Genomic DNA, 27,689 nt, shown 5'->3' with positions numbered 1-27,689 from the left:
CTACAGGACTACAAGGGTGAAAGGTGAATGAATCCAAGGAATATTGGATCGTTTTGGGAAACGAAACATTGACAATTTTTGGGATGTATATATACAAATTGTCCATCCTACCTACCAAATGCATAAAATTTAGCTATACATAAACGACTTCCTGCAGGTCTACTATACATTTAATAGCTACTTGACTATCAACTTCACCACAACAAAGACATCTGCCTGAACTCACAGTAGATTTAGGCCCCTTCATTTTCTTCACTATTTAAACTAAGTCTTAAGTAATCCTGAGGTGTAAATAAACCCAGAAGTACCGTTTGGATACCAGATCATTACATTATTGAAGAAAACAAGAAAGCCGACACAGTTTCAAAAAAAAAAAAAAGTTAAAAAGTATCAGTCGGTTTTGACAACAGGAGATACTCTCAGCCAATGTTCCATTATTTAAATATATTTTGACTTCTGTTATGATTACTCAAATTGTTGAACCTCTATGGACCGAATTTCGAAAGAATGGACCAATATTGTCCACTTCGTATCGGACCTAAATAATTATGATATGAATTTTTAGAATATGTTAATATTTACGTATGTTACCAGATATAGTCGACCGAAGTATTCCACTTTTATACCCTCAACCATGGCATGGAGGGTATATTTAGTTTGTCATTCCGTTTGTAACACCCCGAAATACACATTTTAGACCCCATGCAGTATATATATTCTTGATCAGCATAAAATCCCATGTCGAAAATTGTGACCCTTTGTGGGTAAGTTACCAGAAGGGGTTGTCAGATATCTTTCATTTTCACAGCAGACCTTGTGTTAGGAAAAACGTTTCTATGTGTTTAATTTGTAGAGGGTTGGATGTTTATTTCGTTTCCTTTAAGCACATTGTTTTTCAAACTCTTTCTGGGGGAGGTACCAGAAGGAATGGTCCGATCCCTATCTTCTTTATAACAGATCGTGTGTTAATAGAAATATTGATGTGTACCAAGTCTGTATGAAATCGAGAGTTTAGTTTAGCGTTTCAAAATTGTGACCCTTCGTGGGGGAGGTAGCAGAAGGAGTGGGCCGATATATTCCATCTTCACGCTGGACCTTGGGTTAATAAAAATATTGCGATGTATTTGATTCGGAGACTATCGGACTCTTACATCATATTTTTAAGAGTTAAAATAATTCAAAATGTTGACCCATTATGTGGGTGGTGCTTGATGGAGTGGACCGCTATTGTCCATTTTCGCACCTTTTAGGATTTGCAAAGTTGGAGCAAAATCGGATTATCTTTCCTCTTTCTGTGCAGTAAAACATTGTTTTCTTTTCTTTTTTTTAATTCGACCTTTTTTGTGGGGGAGGTACCAAAAGGAGTGGTCCGATATTGCCCATTTCCGAACTCGATCTCAGTATCCATCGGATACATCCTTCGAGAGTTATCGTGCGCATGTACAAAATTACAGTTTTGCCACATAGAATTTTCTTTAGGTAGGAAAATACTACCCTGGAGTGAAGAATGGTAGGGTCATGTAGGTGTGCTAAAAGCATAAAAAGATAAATAGGAAAAATCCATTTAGTATCATTAAGTACTTTTCGTACATATTTCCTCTCTCTATATAAAATTTCAAAATCATATTTTTACCCATTCTCGCGAAATAAAATGGTACCAAATTTGGTACATTACAAATCTTATATCATATCAGATACCAAATGTATTTTACTATATTTTACTACTATTGGTTTTTATTGGTACGTTCGCTTTAAAAGTGATACTAATCTCAAATTTAAGATTTCTAATAATATCGGTGCCATTTGGTACCTTTCATACGCTTGCTGAAAGAATTTCCGCCACTCTTTATCTTAACCCTACCCACCACAATACCAACATTTTAAATTGCCAGTTGGTTCTCCCAGAATTTTAATGACTTAACTCGATGTGACCACTTCTTGGGTAAACATTTACATTTGATTTCAAATGATACCTATATTGTCGATTTCGGCCTAGAATATCCAGATCGTGTAGCAGATTTGGACATTCAAAAAGGAGTTTAAAAAAATAATTTAAAAAACCCATTTTTTTTTTCAAAGAAATAATTTAGTAATAGTCCTACTATGCATTTAGCTATACAAAATATGCATAAGAAAACTTTTTAAATGTAACCAGAATTATCAACATAATCGTAGTTGTACTCTACTTCATTCTCATCATGTTTATAGTTTAAAAGTGAGAGTTGACAACATTGTTTTTCGTTTCATCTTCAGTTTATTTTGAACTCGCTTTACAAAAGGTTGCGAAATCGGTTGCTCGCGTAGCGTTCGGTGTTTTCGGTAAATTTGTTCATTTTAAGTATATTTTTAAAAGTAAATTCAATTCCGCGTCATCAGTTTCATTGTAATATATATTTTAAAAGTGTTTTATTTGTTAAAATAGTGAATTTAATGTTTTGGAATGAAGGTGTGCAATGTGAATTTCTGTAAAAAAATGTTGCTTTCTTCGTTTGCGGTGTTTTGTTTTTCGCTCTGCCAGCGTCGACGTTTGTTCTCCGTGTGTTTTGTGTACTCTCTCTGTGTTTTCATTTTGTGGAGTTGCAATTTCTCTCTCTCACTCTCTCTCGATATTTTGGAGCGCATTAACTGAAACAATAAGAGGCATGAAAGGTAAGCTTTAAATTACTACATCCAGCCATATGCATGTGTCGATTCACTTATCTATTAAGTGTCCCGTACATGGTCAAAATGCATGACATGTGTGTCAACTATGCATGAAACAAAATCAATATATATTTTTTTGATTTTTCTCGTGCATGACGTGTGTGCGGTTGAAGGATCATGCATATTTTCATTTGTAAAGTTTTTTTTTTTTTTCAAAGCGAATGGGTGAATGGTTCGGAAAATGAGAAAACAAATGTTATTGAGTTATTGGAAGTTTACCGGTCGTCTAGCACTTTGAGATGTTAAATGTGAAGAATTTGAAAATTGTTTTGTCCAATGTTGACATTGTTTGTACAGCACGAAATCAAAAGTAAAATGAATACATAAACCATATGCGCTGAAAGCATAATGCACACGTATACGATTCAGATGTCATGCATTTTGATCGTGTACGGGGCACTTTAAACTGTACGACAAATAGAGGAGGCATGCTCACCTATATTTTTTGAAATTAAGATTCCATGGAATCCTTACATTTTATGTTCATTGCGTCTTTGTCAATATAACGCATAACAATACAAAGATTTTTTTGGACATCAAAGGGTCTTTTTTGTCCTTTTTTCAAGTGAGGTTAAAAATTTCCTTTAAAAGAGGATCCATAGCAAGAGGCTTAACTCTAGCTTAGTAAAAACACTCGATTTTTTTTTATTTTTTTTTTTTTTCAAGAGGTAAATATTTTTACCCTGATTCTGGAAAGTAATTTTTTCTTGGTTGACTGACCCGAATATTTGAACCGAAAATCCCCGTCCAAGACCCGGGTTAGACCCTGACCTACTACACCGATATGGACAATATATGTATCAGTTGAAAGCTGAAATTATGAAAATACCTATACACATGGTCACATGATGAAGTTATTTGTATCAAAATTACTAATTTTTTTTTTTTAACGGATTTTTTTAAAGTCCCCTAAAAGTCAAGAAGTGCCACATATTGGGAGTCCATAACATTTATGCCAAATTATTGTTGACACCATAACCTTTCCAATATGCTACAATATATGTCATCTTGGCAATATCGGTCCACTTCTTCTGTTTACCCCACCCATAGAAGGTCGAAATATTCAAAAATACTTTACTACACGGAAAGAGTACGGACAATCCGCTTTTGCTACAATTTTGCAAATACTAATATTTGCATCAGTGATGGGTCAAGTGCGAAAATGGACAATATCGGTCCAATCCATCAAGTACTTCCCTTTCTAAGGGTCGAATTTTGGAGTAATTTTAAATGTGATAAAATTTGATGGAAGAGTCCGAATATAATCTGTTATAAAGATGGTAGAGATTCAAGAGAGTACAAATAGTAGGATGTGTCTAATATGAAGAGAAAAGGGTGCTTATTTCGGATTTTATAATCCTTTTGGTTTTTCAAAATCTCGAACTCTGTGTGGAGGAGGTACACAGGGTTCGATATTTTGAAAAACCAAATCGATTATAAAATCCGAAATAAGCACCCTGTTCTCTTCATATTAGACACATCCTACTATTTGTACTAACACAAGATCTGCAGTGAAGATGGGATATATCGATCCACTCCTTCTGGTACCTCTCCCACAAAGGGTCACAATATTCAATACTTTCATCTGTCATAACTATAACCTATATGAAAATATTTATCTCAACCAGAAACCTGAGATGAATATGAAATTTATGATTTCGCATAAAATTGGATGTAAATGTTCGATTTTCTTGTAATTTTGCTCATATCAATATTTTTATTTGTATTAGATGAAGTATGAACATGTAATACTTCGGTCGTATTTGGAACCTCACACACATTTTAACATTTTCTAAAACTTATCACATATCTCATACTAAGCGAAGAAAGTAGTCGATATAGTCCAAGCCTAGCACGTCATGATATTTTTATAGGTCCGATACGAAATGGACAATATTGGCCCATTCCCTCGGAACCTACTCCATAGAGGGTCAAACATTTGAATAATCATAAGAGAAGTCAAAATATATTTAAATAGTCGAACATTGGTTGAGGGTATACACCTGTCGGCAAAAAAAAATAGAAAACATAAGAACGTCAACTAATGCAATAAATGTTCAATAATCATGATTCTTAAACAAGTCTTCTTCTTATTGACGATAGCAAAGTTAAGAACAGAATATTGTATTTGATCAAGGGTTCTAAACAGTTGACTTGGTTTGCTGGGTGTTCACATATAATAACTTTACCCTAACGTGAAGTTCCTTGATCACTACCCCCCCCCCCCCCCCTCCCCAATGACTGTTGAACAAGTGTAAATTATTAGTAAGAAGAAGCCTTACACACCTTCTCGAACAACCGCACATCTTGCGGTTCCGTTTCTCTCGAATAATTTTGCATAATATTCCATGCTGAAGTTATTGAGGCACACAAACCCTTTTTTATGTTTGTCCAAAAAGAAAAGAAAATCCTGAAACCCAACTGGCCATATCAATGACTATCGTCCTGTCTGTGGTGGTCAATTTCAGCTGTTGCCATCAAAACGTGCCTGGAAAAGACAAATGACCTCTCCGTGACGCCAGCTGTAAGTAACAGCAGTGGCAAAGCAACCCAAAGGATAAAATGCAAATGCACCATCCATTGTTCGGCCAATTCAACAATCTACACCCGCCAAATATGTCTTGCATACCAACCAAAAGAGATGAAAAAAAAATGCGAACTTAAACAGCATAAAGAAGCATATTGAAAAATATATATTCTGAAAGTTTTGGTGGTAAAGTTTTAAGCTTTGTTTAGCATCACTTAAATCTTTGTCAGAAAGCAGAAGCCAAGCGGCAGGGAAAACTTTGCCAACAATTTATGCGAAATAAACCAAAACTAAATTTATGCAAATGTGGGGTGGGACGAAAGTATTGTGATTTCAAAATCCCAAAAAAGCGTGACAGACATTTTGCTCAGTCTACCCTCCCGCCCTCAAATATCTATAGCAGATGTTGAATATTAAAACCCTTTCCATGCAAGGGCTGGCTGCATGTGAACAGCAAATGTTGGGGCATTTGTATTCAAGGGTTAGTGCCAGAGAGAGATTTACAACATGACTTCTATCATTCATTCATTCATTCCATGCAATTGAGGACTGGCCCTAGAGGTAGGTGCCAACAAGACCGGATGTGATTCTCACATTTTTGAGTTTAACCCATACCGGATGTTGCTTTGTGTGATGCTTGGTTGGTTATATTGTTATCATGCCTGGTATTCCTCAGAGCATGTATTTATCCAGATCTCAGGAGAGGGGACCCTGCTCATTTCAAAATGATGCATTTTTCCAACACGCACACACACACACCCACATATGCTTCCGCAAATCATTTAACAAATGTAAATGAGTGTAAGTGTGTGTGTATGTTGCCACATTTGTATCGGAGTCTGATTTTAATTTCGTTGCAATTCCCTTGAGTAATAGTTAGTCAGATTTTGTTGCTGCATTACCTCAACAATTTGTTACATTTTTCAATCCACCCCCATTTTCTAATATTAGAGATATGTTAAGTACGAATTTACAAATTGAACAGATATGTAAAAATGTTGTATGTATTCCAAAATTCGAATCATGATTAATTTGCCATATCACAAGAGTAGTGCACGATTTTGTGATTATGTCAAATATTGATGTGATGTTAAAATTGTGTATCAATTTGTATTGAAATTTAGAGGAATCTGCTAAAAATGATATCACTTTTGAGTTCCTTAACTTTTCAACTAATTTAGAAGAAAACATCTATTTTCAAAAATAATATTAATATTAAATAATACAGGGTGCGATAAGAAATATGCAACAAGCCAAAAACCATAATTTTTACATTTTCTTTAAATTTCATTGAATGAAAGAAAAAAATGGTGAAAATAGAATAAGTTTAGATTTGTTTGAATTGATCACCTTCGGAACGAATTATGGCATTCAAACGACCAATGAAACCGTCACACGCTGCCCGAATGTTGCTCTGCGGTATTTGGCCCATTCTCGGCGAAGCACTTGCTTAAGGTAATCGACACTTTTCCAAAATACTCCAGACACAATAGTCCAACGGATTGGTATCCGGAGATTTTGGTGGCCATTGTGCGCTGGAAATGAAGCGAGGAACTTCATTTTGTAACCATTCTTGGGTGGCGCGTGCTGAGTGCCATGGTGCTGAGTCCTGTTGGAATGTCCAAGGTCTGCGGCTAAAATGTTTGCGTACCCAAGGCTTTAATACACCCTCCAGGATATTTTCGCGATAATATTAGGTATTTATTCTGATGCCACGGTCGATTTTTACGAACGGAGAGCGACCATCGGCTGTTATACCGGCCCACACCATCACCATGGCCTGCGCTTGAGTTCTGGTGGCCATGAAGGTGGAAGGTGCACATTTTCAGCTGACCTCTTTGGCAAGTAAACACGATCATTTTGTTTGTTTACAAACTGCTGGACAACGAATGTTGTCTAATCGGAGAAACCCCAATTCGGCAGTTCACCACTTTTGGCCATGCGAAGCAACTCTTTAGCTCTTTTGAGTCTATTTTCTTTCTGTTGTGGTGTAAGTTCTTGCACTTTTTGGAATTTCATTGGCTTTACCCCGAGCTCATTTCTCAATATTTGCCGAATGGAATATTGCAATATGTTCAACTCACGAGCCATTTTTCCGCCACTGCAACGCGGGTTTCGATCAAGTAGCTTCTTTACTTTTCCAATCATTTCTGCTGATGTTGCTGTTTTCTTCCATTCACTTCCTTGACGTCGGGCTACGCTACCAGTATCACGCTAACTAGCGATGGTACGACGCACAAAAGATTTATTCACATTTAAATGCTGGGGTGTTCTAACGATAGCCACTTGTAGTTTTCCAGCCAAATAAAAAGAAATCACACTTTCACGCTTGAATTCCATCACGAATAACTTTTTTTCTGGAAAATTCTCACCAAAATGGTGTTTTGTAAACAATATATTGAGCTGTCATTGGAATAATTTTAGCAGCTTTCGGGCCAGTCGCTTATAAATGACAGCAGTCTGAAGTTGGTTGCAGTTTTTTCATCTCGCCCTGTATTTCGGATTTTAAAATCGTTTTGGTTATTCAAAACTTCTACCCTTTTTTGGGGAGATACCAGAAGAATTGGTCTAATCTCTACCATCTTTATTACCGATTTTGTGTTGATAGAAATATTGAGATGTACCAAGTCCGAATGGAATGCCATGTTGATTTCTCGATTTATAAGCTTCATGGTACCACAAGGAGTATACTGATGTATCCCATCTTCACAGCAGGTCTTGATTTATTAGAAATAATGGGATGTGTTAAATATGGAGACAATCGGATGCTTATTCCGGATTTTATAATCGTTGCGGTTATTCAAAACCTTAACCCTTTTTATGAGGGAGGTACCAGAAGAAATGGACCGATCTCCATTATCTTTATAACACATCTTGTGTTGATGGAAATATTGATATGTGCCATTCTGAGTGGAATCGGATGTTAATTTCGCGCGATTCAGGGTATTCAGGGTATGACCCCTTGTGGGTGAGGTACCAGAAAGAGTGGAGAGATACATTCCTTGCGTTAATAAACGTATTGTTGTGTGTGTAATTTGAAGACAATCTGACTCTTACATCATATTTGATAAGATTTATAATTATTCTATTTCGGAACTCGATCTAAGTTTTATAATAATATTACCATGTTCCATGTTTGGACCAAATCGGATACTCTCTTCGAGAGTTATCGTGCGTACCAGCCAAAAAGAGAGAGACAGACAGAAAATTCCAGATCGACTCAAAATATCCTGAAACGAATTTGGTCCGAAGATACCTAAGGTCTAAACCCGATATTTCGATATGGCATATGGCTGAGGGTATAAAACAGGATTTTTAGAAAATTTACTTCTGGAAGTCCATAAAATTGTTTTTGTTATAGCTGCGATTCTTGTCCTTGAAAAAGAATTAAAACACACGATTTTTATCGCCGAAGTACTTGAAATACATATTTAAGGTCCAAAAAGTAATTGAATTTTTTTTAATATCCACGGCTTCTATCGAAAGTTTCTGTCGAATTTTTGTGGAATTTACAATTTAGAGGGAACAGATATATCTTTACACCGACAAAATTATTAAGATTTTGACACTTGCATTGGAAACACCAGAAGAAGTGAGCCCAACTGACGTTCGTGAACTGAAAATATTACGACGTGAGATATATAATTGCTTTATTTTGAACTTTTGTGAGACTATCACTAGAAAGAGTGGACTGTGGACCTATCTTCCAAACCTACTTCTGATACACATAATTGGATGCCCTCTTCCGGACCATTCGTTGGCCCCATTAGTCTGTCAGAATAATGGAGATAGTTACATCGACTCTAGGTTTTCTGAAGCATTTTCAAAGCGATTGCGAGCCGTTCTCCATTATCCTTACTCACGTCTACGTCACGAAATGTCTAAGAACTAAGACCTTTATTTTTTCAACTTGGAAGAGATTGGTGTTTATATTTAACATAGTCCAGTAGCTTTTAATGGAGATTCATGTATTCCAGTTTTCCTTAACGATTTATTTTTTTTTTTGGAACAGTGTGGCTTGTTTGTTCGGGGTACCGTAGTATTTTGTTGTTGTAAAATGGTCAGGCTTTATCCCTTTTTTGTTGTTTTTATAAAAACAACGTTTGTTTATTAGTGGAGAACGATGGTAATGTTTACCAGGGGGTAAGGCAGGGAATACCTAGGTTTCGGAAAGAGCCACAAATCCTCATCAGTTCCCTTGTTTTTTGTCTGGGATATTCTCCCCAGAAGTTATTTTAAAAATAACTCTATGACAAAAAGCATTTTTTACCCAAGTGACGAGATCGTAAGCTCAATAGAAGAGGAACCAAAGAATTAAATAAAACTAAAATTCTTTTGGAAAGTCTTCTAAATCTTACAACCGAACTTATAAACATTTACATCTTTCTCCACTTGTTATGCTTTCGTTCAACCTGAACGAAGTAGAATAACTATGTAAGTTGGTTTTGTCTGTTACAACAAAAACCCCTTCGTCGTCCGTGCCTTGTCTATTAATAGAACAGTGTGGCTTGTTTGTTCGGGATACCGTAGTATTTTGTTGTTGCAAAATGGTCAGGCTTTATCCCTTTTTTGTTGTTTTTATAAAAACAACGTTTGTTTATTAGTGGAGAACGATGGTAATGTTTACCAGGGGGTAAGGCAGGGAATACCTAGGTTTCGGAAAGAGCCACCAATCCTCATCAGTTCCCTTGTTTTTTGTCTGGGATATTCTCCCCAGAAGTTATTTTAAAAATAACTATTTTTTTCTACAATACGAAGAAGTTGTTTGTGTACATGTTTATCCAAGGTCTCTTATGGTTTTATTACTACAAAACTACTTCCTTCAACATCTCTCCCTTCATGGAAATTCTTCAAAAATATCCGCCAATAAAATTACAATAAAAACACATTGTGCAAATGATGACCATCATCGTCATCAGGCCGATTACTCTGCATTTTACGATTAGAGATTAACATAAAAATTCTTTACAGTTTTATGCTTCGGTTTTTTTTATTTTATGAAAATCATTAGATCTTCAAATGACATCTGGTAAATGTCGTCCATTACTGGCACTATAAATAATGTGCTAAATACAACTATAAAATGTTTTCTTTGAGAGAAAATCAAAGTGGAACCATCTTCCACACACACACACATGTTTTCTACCCTTGTTAAGACAAGGGTCAGTTGAATGAATTGCACACACACACACACATTGACAGCTCCCATTGATGTTGACCAAACGCAAAAAGTCGTTACAATAAATTCCTAAAACACCAAAATCCCAATATAATTATCCAAACCAAACAAGCAGGATGATTGGCAAACGAAAAGAAGTAATGGAGGAAATGGTTTTATGGCAAAAGGACACGAATGGGAGGTAGATGGGGGAATAGATGGAACAACCAACAGCATCCACCAGAGCAAATGTTTGGGGATAACTTTAAAAAACCCATATATGTTTGTGTGTATTTGTGGACATAAATAAATCCCAAACAGAGCCAAAGTAAATACCGCAAATTCTTCCAATATGGGCCATAGAAAAACACAGACGCATAGTCATGCTCAAATACATAGATACTCACAATTTGTTCATGTTTTACTCTTCAGCAATTCAAGTGGACAAATGAGAAGCTTAGAGAGGTTTCTCCATCCATAAATGATTTTGGTCGAATAAATGGGACCTAGTCGAGGCATGTATTTTCAAAATATCTTGGATTTTTAAATAATTTTTTTAAGGAGTAACAGAGCATTATTTTTTGATTTTTTAAAGATTCTTATTTTCGATAACCAACAAAGCCTCCATCGTAGATTTTATTGAGAATCAAGACCTAACACACTCATAAATAGTGTGTATACCAAGTACCTTCGGATTTTTAAAACAATGATTTTAATTTTTGGATTTTTAACTGTTTTTTTTTTCAAGGACCAGGAGAGCTATAAACGCAAATTAAAAACAAATATTTTTTTAATGATTATTTAAATAAAAGTTTTCAATTGTGGATTTAAAAAAATAGGACCATCCAATCGTGGATTTAAAAAAATTGAAGGCCATCAATTCGTGGATTAAAAAAAACAGAACTATGAAGGTGGAATCGTGGATTAAAAAAATGAAGACCATCTAATCGTGGATTTAAAAAAAGCCCTACCAATGTAGCTTGAATCGTGGATTTAAAAAAATGAGGACCATCAATCGTAGAATAAAAAACACGACTAAAAAAACACCAATCATGGTATTGAAAACATGCAGACCTATGAAGCTGGAATCGTGGATTAAAAAATATATTTTTTTTGGAGGATCATCAATCATAGTATTAATTTTTTTGGTTTTAAGGATCTTCAGTTGTTGATTAAAAAAAATAGTTCGAGAATCATCAATTGTTGGCTAAAAAATCATAAATCGTGAATTAAAAAAAATATTCATTTTTTTTCGAGGATCAACAATCGAGCAGTTTTAAAGAAAAGGTTTCTTCGCGGATGATCAAGCGGCGATTTTTGAAATTTTATTGATTTTTTATTTTATTTTTTCGAGGAAAGCCAAAACTTAATTTCTGTAAAGAATAAAAAATATATTTTTTCAAAGTAAATTACATCAATCAAGGATTTTGTAAACAATATTTTTAAGGACAAAAACGTTTGTCAATCGGTGTTTTTTTAATACCCAGCAAATAATATTTTTTTAAGTACCTCAGAGTCACAATCATGAATATTAAAAAAAAATATTTTTACAAGATCCTGCAGATTTTAATAGAATACCAGAAGTATGTTAAGAATATTTTGTCAAGCCACAATCGTGGATTTCAGCAAAAAAACTTTTTTCAAGAACCACCAAGGCTCCATTCTTGTATTTTTAAAATTCGTATTTTAACAATTCGTTCGATTTAGAACTACCAGAGGCTCGTTTGTTGATTTTTTTTGAATATTTTTTCAAATATCAACAAATTGATCAATTGGTTATAAGACTCAAAAAATTTTAGTAGAATACCAGGAGGGTTTTAAAAATATTTTGTCAAGGACCTTTAAAGCCACAATCGTTGATTTCAACAAAAATATTTTTTCCATGTCCACCAAAAATATTTATTTGAGGGTCTACGGAGCGTTAATAGTGACAAATATATATGTTTTAGGAAACGTGGATTTAAAAAAAATATATATTTTTTTTTTCAAGGAACAACAGGGCTCCATTCTTGTACTTATAAAATTCCAGAGTCTAATTTGTGAAATTTTTTAGTATATTTCTTTAAGGATCAAGAAAATAATCAAATTTTTTGAAAACAATATTTTGCATATTTTTATATATATTTAATGATTTTTTCCAAAGGCCAGTGGAGAATTTTTAAGGATATTTTGTCTAGGACTTTCAGAGCCACAATCATGACTTATTAAACAATATATTATAAGGAACAACAGAGAATCATTAGAGGATTTTTTAAAGATTTTTTTTGATGGACCAACAAGTCATAAATCATTGATCCTTTTAAGGAACAACAAAGGCTTTTTTGGGGAATATTATGTCAGTATCTTGGAGTCAATAAGTATTTTTCCAAGACTCAAATGATTTAATGGTGATTTTTTTAAGAGGACTAAAAAAGGACAGGCAAAAACTGATTTTTTTAGGACTCACGAAGCACCAATCGTGGATTTTTTAAAGAATATTATTTCAACGTCAATTTGTAGATTATATATTTGGAAAGAATATTCTCCAAAGCCTAACCCATGGATTTTGAAATGAATATTCTTTCAAGAAAAACCAGACTTTTGAAAGGCCTCTAGAGCATAATTCGTGAATTTTTAAAAGAATATTCTTTCAAGGATAGCCAGACTTTTGAAGGGTCTACAGAGCATAATTCGTGGATTTTGGAAAGAATATTCTCCAAAGCCTAACCCATGGATTTTGAAAAGAATATTCTTTCAAGGATAACCAGACTTTTGAGGGTCTCCAGAGCACAATTCGTGGATTTTTAAAAGAATATTCTTTCAAGAATAACCAGATTTTTGAAGGGTCTCCAGAGCATAATTTGTGGATTTTGAAAAAATATTTTTTCAAGGATAGCAAGACTTTTGAAGGGTATCCAGAGCATAATTCGTGGATTTTGAAAAGAATATTCTTTCTGGGATAACCAGACTTTTGAATGGTCTCCAGAGCATAATTTGTGGATTTTGAAAAGTATATTCTTTCAAGGATAACCAGACTTTTGAAGGGTCTCCAGATCATAATTCGTGGATTTTGAAAATAATATTCTTTGAAGGATAAAAAGACTTTTGAAGGGTCTCCAAAGCATAATTCGTTTTTTTTTTTTTTGAAAAGAATATTTTTTCAAGGATAACCAGACTTTTGAAGGGTATCCAGAGCATAATTCGTGGATTTTTAAAAGAACATTCTTTAAGGATAACCAGACTTTTGAAGGGTCTCCAGAGAATAATTCGTGGATTTTTTAAAGAATATTCTTTCGAGGATAACCGGACTTTGGAAGGGTCTCCAGAGCATAATTCGTAAATTTTTTAAAGACTTTTGAAGGATCTCCAGAGTATAATTCGTGAATTTTTTAAAGAATATTCTTACAAGGATAACCAGATATTTGAATGGTCTTCAGAGCATAATTTGTGGATTTTGAAAAGAATATTCTTTCAAGGTTAACCAGACTTTTGAAGGGTCTCCAGAGAATAATTCGTAGATTTTTAAAAGAATATTATTTCAAGGATAACCAGTCTTTTGAAGGGACTTCAGAGCATAATTCGTGGATTTTCAGAAGAATATTTTTTTAAGGATAATTAGATTAAGAAAATATATATTTTTTTCTTTTAAGGACCCACATACCTCAGTCGTGGATTCACAAACAAATCGTGGATTTAAAATAAAGATATATATTTTCTTATATTTTTAAAAAAAATATTTCTATAACGCCCACAGTCGTAGATTTAAAAAAAAAAAAATATTCCGTAAAGGACCCACAGTCGTGGATTTAAAAAAAAATATTCCGTAAAGGACCCACAGTCGTGGATTTAAAAAAAATTAAGGACCCACAATCGTACAGTATTCGTGATTGTTTTAATAAAATATTTCTTTTTAGGCCCACATACCACAGTCGTGGATTTTTAAAAATGTCAAGGACCCCAACAACAATATTCGATTTTTTTTTTAATATATATAAGGACCTACATACCAAACAACAAATATTTGTGGGACCAAAAGAACAATATTTGTGGATTTTTTTAATTTTTTTCCATAAGTTTTTCTAGAATTCTTATTCAATATTTAATTTTTTATTCTATGTTTCGGAAACAATAAAATAAATCAATGCGGCAACCCTGCAACTGATTAGATAAAAAATGTGGTAGATATGGTTCCTACTCTTCCATGCTTCAGTAACTGTTTCAGAGTAATGAAATGCCTTCTGCCTTTGGTTTGGATGATGGCAAAAAAAACACACATAAACAAGAAACAGCAACAGCTTCAACATTGAGGTTTGACATATATTCTGGAAAAAAAAATTCAATACCTTTCTCTCCTCGGCACATTCTTGTCAATGTTCCATTGGACTGTGTGGTTGGATTAAGTGTTGGCTTTTTCTGGCTTTCCATTTGCCATCGATGTTGTTGATGTTATTTTCCTTCCCCCTCCCCCCTTGCTGTATGACTTGTCAGTATTTTTCGGTTTGTTTTGCAATAAAATGATTGTGGTCTTTAGATGATACCCATTGGCCCATGATAATGGACGAAATGGTAAAAAAAATAAACCATTACCAAGAAATACTGCAAATCTTGTTGTTGCTGTGTTTTGTCCTTTTTATTTCTTGTTTACTGTTCGCAAAAAGAGTTAAAGTTAAAGAAATTTTGCAGAGGGTTTAACTTCAAATCAAATGGGAGATCAAACATTTTGAAGTAAGGTGGAAGGGGAAGAGACAGAGAAAGGAAAGAAGACATATTAGTAACGATCAAATGAAAATAATTTCGTATTCGAATTTACAATTCATCTGTCCAGTCGCCCATGGTTGGGGATTTCGATAACACAGAACACAATAGGGAAAGGTATAAAAATAATTATTTTCCAAAAAATGTCCTCTAAATTGGAATGTATTTATATATATTTCATAGTTTTTATATAGTTTTATAGTCGATTCACAATAATTATTTAAAAAAAGAAGAAATGCAAGATCCTTGGTAAAGAACATATTCGCTAAAAATGTAAAATTTTTGATCTAATAGTCCTTAAAAAAATTAAATACACACCATTGTCCATAGTCCTTGAGAAAATATGATTTTTGGCATGCCATTTGTTAGCAAAATACTATATTAAAAATTAACGATTATTGGTCTTAAATCCCTTGAAAAATATTCTTTGAAAACAAAGATATTAGATCGGATAGTCCTTGAAAAAGTGTTCCTTAAAAACCCACGATTGTTAAGTCCTTGCGGAAGTAACTCCTTGAAAAAATGCTATTTTAAAAATCCACGAATGTTAGTCTGAAAATATTCCTTTGAAAAAATATTCCTTAAGAAATCCACTGTTGTTTGTCTGAAAGTCCTTTGAAAGTATTCTTGAAAAACCCACGGTTCTTTGTCAGATAGTCCGTCAAGGAATATACCTAAGATATCCTCGATTTTTGGCTTCATATTCCTTGGAAAAATATTATTTTAAAAATGCACGAATGTTGGTCTGATAGTCCTTGGAAAAATAGTCTTGAAAAATTCACGATTGCTGCTTTCATAGTCCTTGGAAAATATTCTGTAAAAAAACCCACGAATGCTAGTCTGATAGTCCTTGGAAAACATTCTTTCAAAAAATCCACGAATGTTGTTCTAATAGTCCTTGGAAAATAATCTTTTAAAAATCCACGATTGTTGCTCTGATAAATATTTTTAAAAAATCCACACTTTTTGGTGTTTTGGTCTTGGAAGAAGAGTATTTTAAAAAATCATGCTTTTTGGTCGTTGGTCCTTGAAAAATATTCTTTAGAAATCCAAGCTTTTGGTGGTTGATCCTTGAAAAATATTCTTTAAAAAATCCACGCTTTTAGTCGTTAATCCTTGAAAAATATTCTTTAAAAAAATCACGTTTTTTGGTCGTTGATAATTGAAAAATTTTCTTTAACAAATCCACGCTTTTTGGTCGTTGGTCCTTGAAAAATATTCTTTGAAAAATGGCCGCTTTTTGGTCTATTGGTCCTTGGAAAAATATTCTTTAAAATTCCACGATTGCAGGTCCTTGGACACACATTTTCTAAAAAAAAGCAGTATTGTTGGTCCTTGGAAAAATATTCTTATAGAAAATCCGTGATTATTGGTCCTTGGAAAAATATTATTTGAAAAAATCCGCGATTTTTTGTCCTTGTAAAATATTTCTTAAAGAATCCGCGATTTTTGGTCCTTGGAAAATATTTCTTAAAGAATCCACGACTGTTGGTCCTTGGAAAAATATTACTTAAAAAATCCACAATTGTTGATCCTTGGAAAAATATTCTTTTAAAAAATTCACAATCGTTGATCCTTGGAAAAATATTAATTTCAAAAAACAACGACAGTTGGTCCTTGGAAACATACTGTTTAAAAAAATCAAGGACGGACCAACTGTCTGGAAAAATATTTTTTTAAAAAATCCACGATTGTTGATCCTTGGAAAAATTTTTTTTTAAAAAATCCGCGATTGTTGATCCTTGGAAAAATATTTTTTTAAAAATCCACGATTGTTGATCCTTGGAAAAATATTCTTTAAAATAACCTACGATTGTTGATCCTTGGAAAAATATTCTTTAAAAAAATCCACGATTGTTGATCCTTGGAAAAAATATTCTTTAAAAAAACCCACGATTGTTGATCCTTGGAAAAATATTCATTAAAAAATCAACGACAGTTGGTCCTTGGAAAATTATTCTTTAAAAAAATCCACGATTGTTGATCCTTGGAAAAGTATTCTTTAAAAAAATCCACGATAGTTGGTCTTGGAAAAATATTCTTTAAAAAAATCCTCGATTACTGGTCCTTGGAAACATATTCTTTAAAAAAAAACTTCGATTACTGGTCATTGGGAAACATTCTTTAAAAATCCACGATTGTTGGTCCTAGGAAAAATATTATTTAATAAGTCCACGATTGTTGGTATTTTTAAAAATATTCTTTAAAAAATCAACGATTACTGGTCCTTGGAAAAATATTCTTTAAAAAATTCACGATTATTGATCCTTGGAAAAATATTCTTTAAAAAAATCCACGATAGTTGATGCTTGGAAAAATATTCTTTACAAAAATATACGATTGTTGATCCTTGGAAAAATATTCATTTCAAAAATCAACGACAGTTGGTCCTTGGAAACATACTGTTTAAAAAAATCAAGGAAGGATCAACTGTCTGGAAAAATATTTTTTTAAAAAATCCACTATTGCTGATCCTTGGAAAATATTTTTTAAAAAATCCACGATTGTTCATCGTTGGAAAAATATTCTTTAAAAAATCCACGATCGTTGATCCTTGGACAAAATATTCTTTAAAAAAATCCACGATTGTTGATCCTTGGAAAAATATTATTTAAAAAATCCACGATTGTTGATCCTTGGAAAAATATTCTTTAAAAAAATCCACGATTGTTGATCCTTGGAAAAATATTCTTAAAAAAATCCACGATTGTTGGTTCTTGGAAAATATTCTTTCAAAAATCCACGATTCTTGCTCTGATAGTCCTTGGAAAATATTCTTTAAAAAATCCACGATTGTGGCTCAGATAATCCTTGGAAAATATTCCTTATACATCCGCGATTGTTGCTCGGATAGTCCTTGGAAAATATTCTTTAAAAAAATCCACGATTGTTGCTCTGATAGTCCTTGAAAAAAATATTCTTTAAAAAATACACGATTGTTGCTTTAAAAGTCCTTAAAAAAAATATTCTTTAAAAAATCCACGATTGTTGCTCTGATAGTCCTTGGAAAATATTCCTTAAAAATCCACGTTTGTGAATCTTTTAGTCCTTGGAAAAATATTCTTTAAAAAAATCCACGTTTGTGAATACTTAAGTCCTTGGAAAAATATTCTTTAAAAAAATCCACGTTTGTGAATACTTAAGTCCTTGGAAAAATATTCTTTAAAAAAATCCACGTTTGTGAATCTTTTAGTCCTTGGAAAAACATTCTTTAAAAAAACCCATGTTAGTGAATCTTTTAGTCCTTGGAAAAAAATTCTTTAAAAAAATCTACGTTTGTGAATTTTTCAGTCCTTGGAAAATTTTTCTTTAAAAAAATCCACGTTTGTGAATCTTTTAGTCCATGGAAAAATATCCTTTAAACAATCCACGATTGCTGGTCCTTGGAACATATTCTTTAAAAATCCGCGTTTGTGAATATTTTAGTCCTTGGAAAAATATTCTTTAAAAAAATCCACGTTTGTGAATCTTTTAGTCCTTGGAAAAATATTCTTTAAAAAATCCATGATTGTTGGTCCTTTAAAAAATATTCTTTCAAAAATCCACGATTGTTGGTCCTTGGAAAATATTCTTTAAAAATCCGCGTTTGTGGCCCTGAATGTACCTGAAGAATTTATTATTTTGGCTCTATTGGTCCTTTACAAATACTCTTTAAAAATCCGCGAGTAGTCGGAAATAATTCTTTAGAAAATCAACGAGTATGGCTCTGAAATCCACGGTTCTAAAGGTCCTTTTAAAATATCCTTTAAAAATTCACGGGTCTAAAGGCCTTTTTAAAATATCCTTCAAAAAAAAAAAACCCATGTATGGCTCTAAAGGTCCTTTTTAAATTTTTTTTAAAAAGTCCTCGAGTATATCTCTATGGATCCTTTAAAACTTTTCTTTAAAAATCCACAAGTATGGCTCCAAAGGTCCTTTTAAAATATTCTTTAAAATGTAATCTCTAAATGTCCTTTTAAAATATTCTTTAAAAAATCAACGAGTATGGCTCTAAAGGTCCTTTTAAAATATTCTTTAAAAAATCAACGAGTATGGCTCTAAAAGTCCTTTTAGAATATTCTTTAAAAAATCCACGAGTATGGCTCTAAAAGTCCTTTTAAAATATTCTTTAAAAAATCCAAGAGTATGGCTCTAAAGGGCCTTTTAAAATATTCTTTAAAAAATCCACGAGTATGGTTCTAAAGGTCCTTTTAAACTATTCTTTAAAAAATCCTTGAGTGTGGCTCTAAAGGTCCTTTTAAACTATTCTTTAAAAAATCCACGAGTATGGCTCTAAAGGTCCTTTTAAAATATTCTTTAAAAAATCCGCGAGTATGGCTCTAAAGGTCCTTTTAAACTATTCTTTAAAAAATCCACGAGTATGGCTCTAAAGGTCCTTTTAAAATATTCTTTAAAAAATCCACGAGTATGGCTCTGAAAGTCCTTTTAAAATATTCTTTTAAAAATCCACGAGTAGGGCTCTAAATGTCCTTTTTAAATATTCGTTAACAAATCCATGAGTATGGTTCTAAAGGTCATTTTAAAATATTCTGTATGGCTCTAAAGATCCTTTTAAAATATTCTTTAAAAAAACCACGAGTATGGCTCTAAAGGTCCTTTTAAAATATTCTTTAAAAAATCCGCGAGTATGGCTCTAAAGGTCCTTTTAAATTTTTCCTTAAAAAATCCACGAGTATGGTTCTAAAGGTCATTTTAAAACAATATTCAAAAAGTCCACGAATATTGCTCTAAATATCCTTTTAGAACATTCTTTAAAAAACCCGCCAGTATGGCTCTAAAGGTCCTTTTAAAATATTCCTCGAAAAATCCTTGAGTATGGCTCCATAGGTCCTTTTAAAATATTCTTTGAAAAATTCACGAAAAAACCTACATTTATTGCTGTACTACTTAAAAATCCATATTTGGATCTTGATGAATATTTTCTTATATATTCTCCTTAGAAAGTATTCTTTATCCATTCAAAATATAAAGAGTCATTGAAATCATGTTTTTATAAAATTCATTGATTATTTTTATTCCATTTCCTCAACATCTATTTCCCAATACTATATCTTCGTTCAATGACCCCGAAAGAAAATGGCTAAAAATTATCCCATTTACCAGACATACTGTTGCATGTTACCAAAAAGTTATGCTGACTCTGCTACATTTGGGTATTCCAAAAAAAGAAACTTTTCCTTCATACAACTGTTTGCAACGGATGTTGCATTTAGACACCAAATATCGTTCTCTGCCCTCCCTGATAACACTTTTGCCTCGTTGTTGCTGTTGAATTTTTGTAACCCGGGTTGTGTTTGCCGCTTTTATTGCAAATTATCTTGGGGATAAACACAGCAGAGCGATAGAGTCAGTGTGTGAAGGCGACAATAAGTCTACCTTTTACACGCTCAATGAATGCTGTATGAATGTGTGAGGGATGCTTGTGCAAAACCCCTCTTTGGTTATGGTTTCCACTTTTTCCCCCCTTTGCTGGCCTAAACCAAAACCAAACGGCTAAGCCACATAGTCTGACTGACACCCACACCTAGCCGACATGACATGTCACTTGCGGCAATTTCAATTTCTTTCAAGTAATAACCCAGAATTTTTGCTTTGGTGTCAAATAAGTTCGTTTCCCGACAACAGACACTGATCCCAAGAAAATGGGCGGCGATTTGCCTAAATACGGAGTGTGTAACCCATTTTGAGGTGGGGTGGGGGTTGGAGGGTTAAGTCAGACAAATATAAAACCAAATTTAATCTTCCAACTTCATCATCACCATCAACAACAGCATCCTAGTCGGCATGGTTTTTTTCGGTGATGGTAGCTAACGTCAAGCATGGGAAGGGAATGTTGAGCACAGTGTTGAAAAATTGAATATATTTTAAGGAAATAAGAAGAATACAGAACGGAGAGAACTAGAGAGACTTCAGTGAACTTCTATGTCTAGAAGAACCTTCTGGGCCTCATGAGGCTAGAAGACCTTTCACATGCCTTCTATGACTAAAAGACCTTTTACAGGTCTTCTATGGCTAAAAATAACTCTTCATATGTCTTCTGTATCTTGGAAAGCTTTCCCATGTCTTCTATGGCTAGAATACGTTTCCAAGGTCTTCTATGGCTAGAAGACCTTTCACAGATCCTCTATGGTTAGGAAATCTTTCACAGGTCTTTTATGTCTAGAAGACCTGTCGCAGGTCTTATTTGGCTAGAAGACGTTTCACAGGTCTTTTATGGCTAGCAGACCTCTATGGTTAGCAGACCTTTCACAGGTGTTCTATTGCTAGCGACCTTTCACCGGCCTTCTATGGCTAGAAGACCTTTTACAGGTCTTCTATAACTAGAAGACCTTTTACAGGTCTTCTATAACTAGAAGACCTTTTACACGACTTTTATGGCTAGAAGACCACCCACAGGTCTTCTATGACTTGGAGGTCCTTCACAGGCCTTCTGTGGCTAGAAGACCTTCTTCAGGTCTTATATGGCTGGAAGACCTTTCACAGTTATTCTAAAACTAGAAGAAATTTCACAGGTCTTCTATAACTTGAAGATGTTCCGCAGGACCTCTATGACTAGTAGGTATTCTGTGACTAGGAAGCCCTTCATATGCCTTCTGTTGGCTAGAATACCTTTTTCGAGGTCTTCTATGGCTGGAAGACATTTTACAGAAGACCTTTCAAAGGTTTCCTATGTCTAGAAGACCTGCTATAGGTCTTTTATACCTAGGAGGCCCTTCACAGGTCTTCCATGGTTAGAAGGCCCTTAACACGTCTTCTGTGGCTAGAAGACCATTCAGACATTTTACAGGTCTTTCTATGGCTAGAAGACCTTTCAAAGGTTTCCTATGTCTAGAAGACCTGCTATAGGTCTTTTATACCTAGGAGGCCCTTCACAGGTCTTCTATGGTTAGAAGGCCCTTAACACGTCTTCTATGGCTAAAATACCTTTCTCAGGTCTTTTATGGTTAGAAAACCTTTCACAGGTCTTCAATGGTTAGGCATCCTACGGCTGTAAGACCTTTCACAGGATTTCTACTTAGAAGACCTTTTACAGGTCTTCTATATTTCGAAGACCTCTTCCAGGTCTTCTATGGCTTTGAGACTTTTTATAGCTCTGCTTAGACTAACAGAAGTACCGTTCATCTTTTATGTCTAGGAGACCTTTCATAGGTTTCTATGGTTAGAAGAACTTTCAGAGGCCATCTATTGCCAGAAGACCTTCCACATGTCTTCTATAACTAGAAGACCTTCCAGAAGTTTTTCTGGGGCTAGAAGACCTTCCACAGGGTTTTTATAGAAGGCCCTTCACAGGTCTTTGTGAAGGGTCTCAAACGTCTTCTATGGCTTTAAGACCTTTTTTAGGTATTTTATGGCTAGAAGACCTTTCACAGGACTTTTATGGCTTTTATGGCCTTTCACAAAACTTCAATGGCAATCAGGAGGCCCTTCACAGGGCTCGTATGACTGGGGGACCTTTTATAGGTCTCCTATGGCAGGCAGACCTTTCACAGACCTTCTACGACCTCAAAAGCATACACAGATCTTCTAAGGCTGGGAGACTTCTTATATGTCTAGAAGTCCATTCATAGGTTTCGTATGGCTAGAAGACATTTCACTCGTCTTCACGGTTCCGCTGAAGCCGTTCTTAGATAGCAGAACTTCCAAAGCTCTCCATTTTCATTTTCATTTCCATTTTTATTTTTTTTTTTTCATATTTTCAATTTTTGTTTTCGGAACACTGTTCCCTGCCTCAAAAATGTCTCCAACATTGCGAAACACTAAATATTCCAAATGTGTTTTTTTTTCATTTCTTGTTTTTGCCATCATCTTCTTCGTCTTTCGCTTCATCTTTATCTTTGGTTAGAAATTCAATTTGTATTTTTTATTTACTGACTTTCCTCCGAACTTGGGCTATGAACAGGATTCTGAAATTATTATGCTCTCTATTTCTGTGTGTGTGTGTTTGTCTTTGTGGTGATATAAGTTTAAATTTGTAAGAGTGTGTGTGTTTGCCTGTATGCCTTTAAGAATCATAACAACACCCATGATAGACTGAAGTTATAGACAACCAGACATACAGACCGACAGCCATTCCAGGCCAGACCAACCCCGGCCGACCGGCTGGCTCTGTGGCAGAATCATATAAATCCTAAAGTCTATAAAATACACAGATGGTTTTGACTTAAACCGGCAACGTTATAGTTCGGTTCAGTTGGGTCATAGATTTTTGCTTACAATATGCTGTTGACGTATTTCCATGATTTCGCATACTTCCCTTCTTCCTCTTTTTCACACTCGCATGGTCTTGGAAATGAACTTCACTTGAAGATGGTAATAGTTAAGCTAACCACCCCCCTCTCCCTCCCTCGCTCTCACAAACCGCACTTGTGAGTGTCAATATGTTTTGGTGTTTGTGGTCCTTTAAAGGATATGATGTCGGTTGGCATGCGGCTTGTGGTAGTAGTGGTGGTGATGGTGGTGGTGACGGTGGTGCTGACTCTATCATAGACCACCACACTCACTTTTATAGTCACCGACGACTGACTACCCAGCCATAAACTGCAGGATGTACGACATTTCGCAATCAATAAAAATCAAAGGTAAATGCCACTAAATCGAACATTTGAAACCGTCTGTCGCAAGCGGCGTCAGTTGTTCATATGGTTTTTCAAGATTTCCACATTCATGTGTCAGTTTGTGTTTCCCCGCCTTTCTCTCTTCGTCATTCGTATGCTTGATAGTTTATGGAACTATTTTTCATGACTAGCGGCCACAAAACGCGCAAAAAACACAGAGTTGAATGAACGTTAAAACAACAACAAAAACAAAAACAGGAACACAAACAAATATGTTTTTAAATGGAATTAGAATGGGATGTTTTGGGGCAAATAAGTTGTTTGCTTTGTACACATATCTGTGAATAAGGATAATTGTGGAATACATAGAGTGGTTAAAAATTCTGGCAGCTGATGCTTGAAAAATATTACTTAAGCGATTCTGGAAAAATATTCTTTAAAAATCCAAGTTTGAGGCTCTGTTGAAAAATAGTCTGTTGATCCTTGAAGAAATATTCTTTAAAAAATCCACGTTTGAGGCTCTTAGAGTCCTTGAAAAAATACTCTTTAAAAAATCCACGTTTGAGGCTCTTAGAGTCCTTGAAAAAATACTCTTTAAAAAATCCACGTTTGAGGCTCTTAGAGTCCTTGAAAAAATATTCTTTAAAAAACCCCAAGTTTAAGGCTCTTAGAGTCCTTGAAAAAATATTTTTTAAAAAATCCACGTTTGAGGCTCTTAGGGTCCTTGAAAAAATATTCTTTAAAAAATCCACGTTCGAGGCTCTTAGAGTCCTTGAAAAAATATTTTTTAAAAAATCCACGTTTGAGGCTCTTAGGGTCCTTGAAAAAATATTCTTTAAAAAATCCACGTTCGAGGCTCTTAGAGTCCTTGAAAAAATATTTTTTAAAAAATCCACGTTTGAGGCTCTTTGAGTCCTTGAAAAAATATTCTTTAAAAAATCCACGTTTAAGGCTCTTTGAGTCCTTGAAAAAATATTCTTTAAAAAATCCACGTTTAAGGCTCTTTGAGTCCTTGAAAAAATATTCTTTAAAAAATCCACGTTTGAGGCTCTTTGAGTCCTTGAAAAAATATTTTTTAAAAATCCACGGTTGAGACTCTTTGAGTCCTTGAAAAAATATTTTTTAAAAATCCACGGTTGAGACTCTTTGAGTCCTTGAAAAAATATTTTTTAAAAATCCACGGTTGAGACTCTTTGAGTCCTTGAAAAAATATTTTTTAAAAATCCACGTTTGTGCCTTTGATAGTTCTTGAAAAAATATTCTTTTAAAAATCAACGTTTGAGGCTCTTTGAGTCCTTGAAAAAATATTCTTCTGATACTTGAAAAAATATTTTTTTTAAAAATGCAAGTTTGAGGCTCTTTGAGTCCGTGAAAAAAATGTTCTTTGAAAAATTTTATTCTTTTTTTTATTTCCTCAAACCAATGTTTTAAATTTCCTAATTCCAAAATATTAATCCCATTAATTTAACTCATAAAATAGCTTTAGGTTCTCATTGACATTTTATACCAGCTAAGCATGAAAAATTCAAATCTCCTCTATTGATATGTCGAACAAAGGCAAATTCCTCAATCAATGAATGGGATAATAAGCCAATTAAGAATTAAGAATCAGCTCTCAGCTTCTTTGCAATTTATCAGGCCACTGGCAGACATTTTATTTTACGAGTATGAACTACAAGAGCTAATACCCGTTTTACGATTCTCTCTCTCTCCCTTTTCTTTCATTCTCTCCGGTTGTTTACAATAACAAAATTAATTGAATAGAAAGTTTAGTGCTCACACTTCCATAGAAATTACCAAGAGTTTTGCTTGCGATTTGTCGTCATAAACAATTGGTTAGACTGTAATTGGCAAGTTTATGGTCGTAACCAAGTCCCTTCCCTCTTTCTCTCCCTCTCTCTCTTTTTCTCTTCTCTGTGTTAATGTGTGGTAGTGTGTTAACTTTTGTAATTACCACTATAAATTAAAATACGTATCACTGTTTATGCGATAAGCAACAACAGCATTAACATTAAGAATGGAAAACGGTGTACCCACACACAACGCCAAGGGTTTTACACATACACTCATACACATTCATACTTGTGTTCATCTGTTTTGGTGTCCCTGCATGAGTTTGACTGTTTGTCATATACATATTTATGTGTTACGTGTAAACTGAGCTTTACTACATCCTTAACGTTGTCCCTTTAGAACAACAGCAACCACAACAACAATTTCGACAGCAGCAAATGACTAACTCAACCAATTTCAAATATCAACAACAAAAAAGCCGTCACGGAATGATAAACACACACACCAACGTGCATTGTCATGTACACAACACCTAAGCGTATGCGTTTAGACTTGTAAATTGTTAAACAGGAGTCATTTTATGAGGGAAGTGTGTGATGCCAAGGACAATAGGAATAAGGTTGAGATATATATGAGGTTGGGTTAACAGAAAATGGAGATTTTTAAATTTCTCATCGAAATAACTTTTTTAGAGCCTAGGACTCTTTGGACCAATTCCTTTTCAGGACATTTGGAGTTGATCGAGAGGTGTCCGTCTGTCTGTTTGTCTAGCTGGTGTGCACGAAAGGAGTATCAGATTTAGCATAAAATTGCTATGTCGTAACAATTTTGTTAAACATAGATCGAGTTCGAAGATGGGCAACAGGTTCACTCCTTCCAGTACCTCTCTCATAAAGGACCAGATTTTAATTTTAATTCTTATAAAATGAGAAATAAACATCAAATTACCTTCAAATTCAAATATTTCCGACAACACAAGGGCAGGTGTAAATATGACATTATCGGAGGTACCCTAAGACTTCCCTCACAACGGATCCAAAATTTGAATAATCATGAGGCTCATAAAACGCAAAATGACCAACCGATTCCTTTTAAACACAAAACATTCCAATATTTTTCTCTACACAAGATCTGACGTGAAAGTGGAATATGTCGGACCACCCCTTCTGGTAACTCCCCCACAAAGGGTCATAATTTTGAATAACCAACTATAATGGAAGGCGAATTGAGCATCTGATTCTCTTCAAATTTCAAACATCCCATTATTTCTAACAACGCAAGATCTGCGCTGAAGATGGAATATATCGGTGAACTCCTTCTGGTAGTTGTATTGAGATTCGTTCGGTTCTGAAAGCTCACAGATTTGTAGGCGGATGGACCGAAACTCGTTCGGATTCGGCAGCAATATGGGTTCGACAGCTCGATGAGGCTAGGTTCGGCAATCGATGTCTGGGCCTTTGTAGGTGGATCGGAACTTGTTTGGGTTGGTCAGCTCACTGTGAGTATTAGCTACTGGGGTTGTCTACAATGGCTAGGTAATCATTCTATCTAGCGCTATCGTTTAAAACTACCTCTACTCCACTTGCAATGTTTGACTATGATATGGAACAGCGTGCCGAAACACCAGCGGAATGAGCTGAAGCTCCTGCGGAACAGCGAGCCGAAGCCCCTGTTTTATTGAATTACCGGCCAGTCAACTTAATGAGAGTCAGTCTTGAAAAAAGTTATTTCCAGCTAACGCTTGTTTTATACGGAGGACGGCAAAACGAGCACTATATGTGACCGGCCTTACCAAGCCCTAGGCAAAATTGTGGGATTATTTAAAAACTATCCTTAGAAAAAGTTTGCTCTATAATAGCGGCGGGCAAAGTAAAAGCAGATTCAATTATAAAATATTTTTCCTATAAATTTTTCGACTTGTATGGCTTCAAAAATTACTTATTTCGGTTGTCATGTCTCCCTAAAGTAATGGGTTAGTAGTTAGTTTTGTAAGTGGCTGCATTCGTCTATAGATGTTTTCGCTGGGTTCTAATAAGTTTATTGTTTTTTTTTTTTTTCAGAAAATGAGAAGAAATTTCAATACAGTTTTGAAATCGAGTTCGGAGATGGGCAATATTTACCCACTCCTTCCCAACAACAGATGAAAAATTTTTCGATAAAAATATAAATTTCGCATTAAAGATGGCATGACTTAGTTCTGCTGCTAAATATTTTCAAA

This window comes from Musca domestica, unplaced genomic scaffold (genome assembly GCF_030504385.1).
Source record: "Musca domestica strain aabys unplaced genomic scaffold, Musca_domestica.polishedcontigs.V.1.1 64, whole genome shotgun sequence".
NCBI lineage: Eukaryota > Metazoa > Arthropoda > Insecta > Diptera > Muscidae > Musca > Musca domestica.
This window is presented reverse-complemented; position numbering follows the sequence as displayed.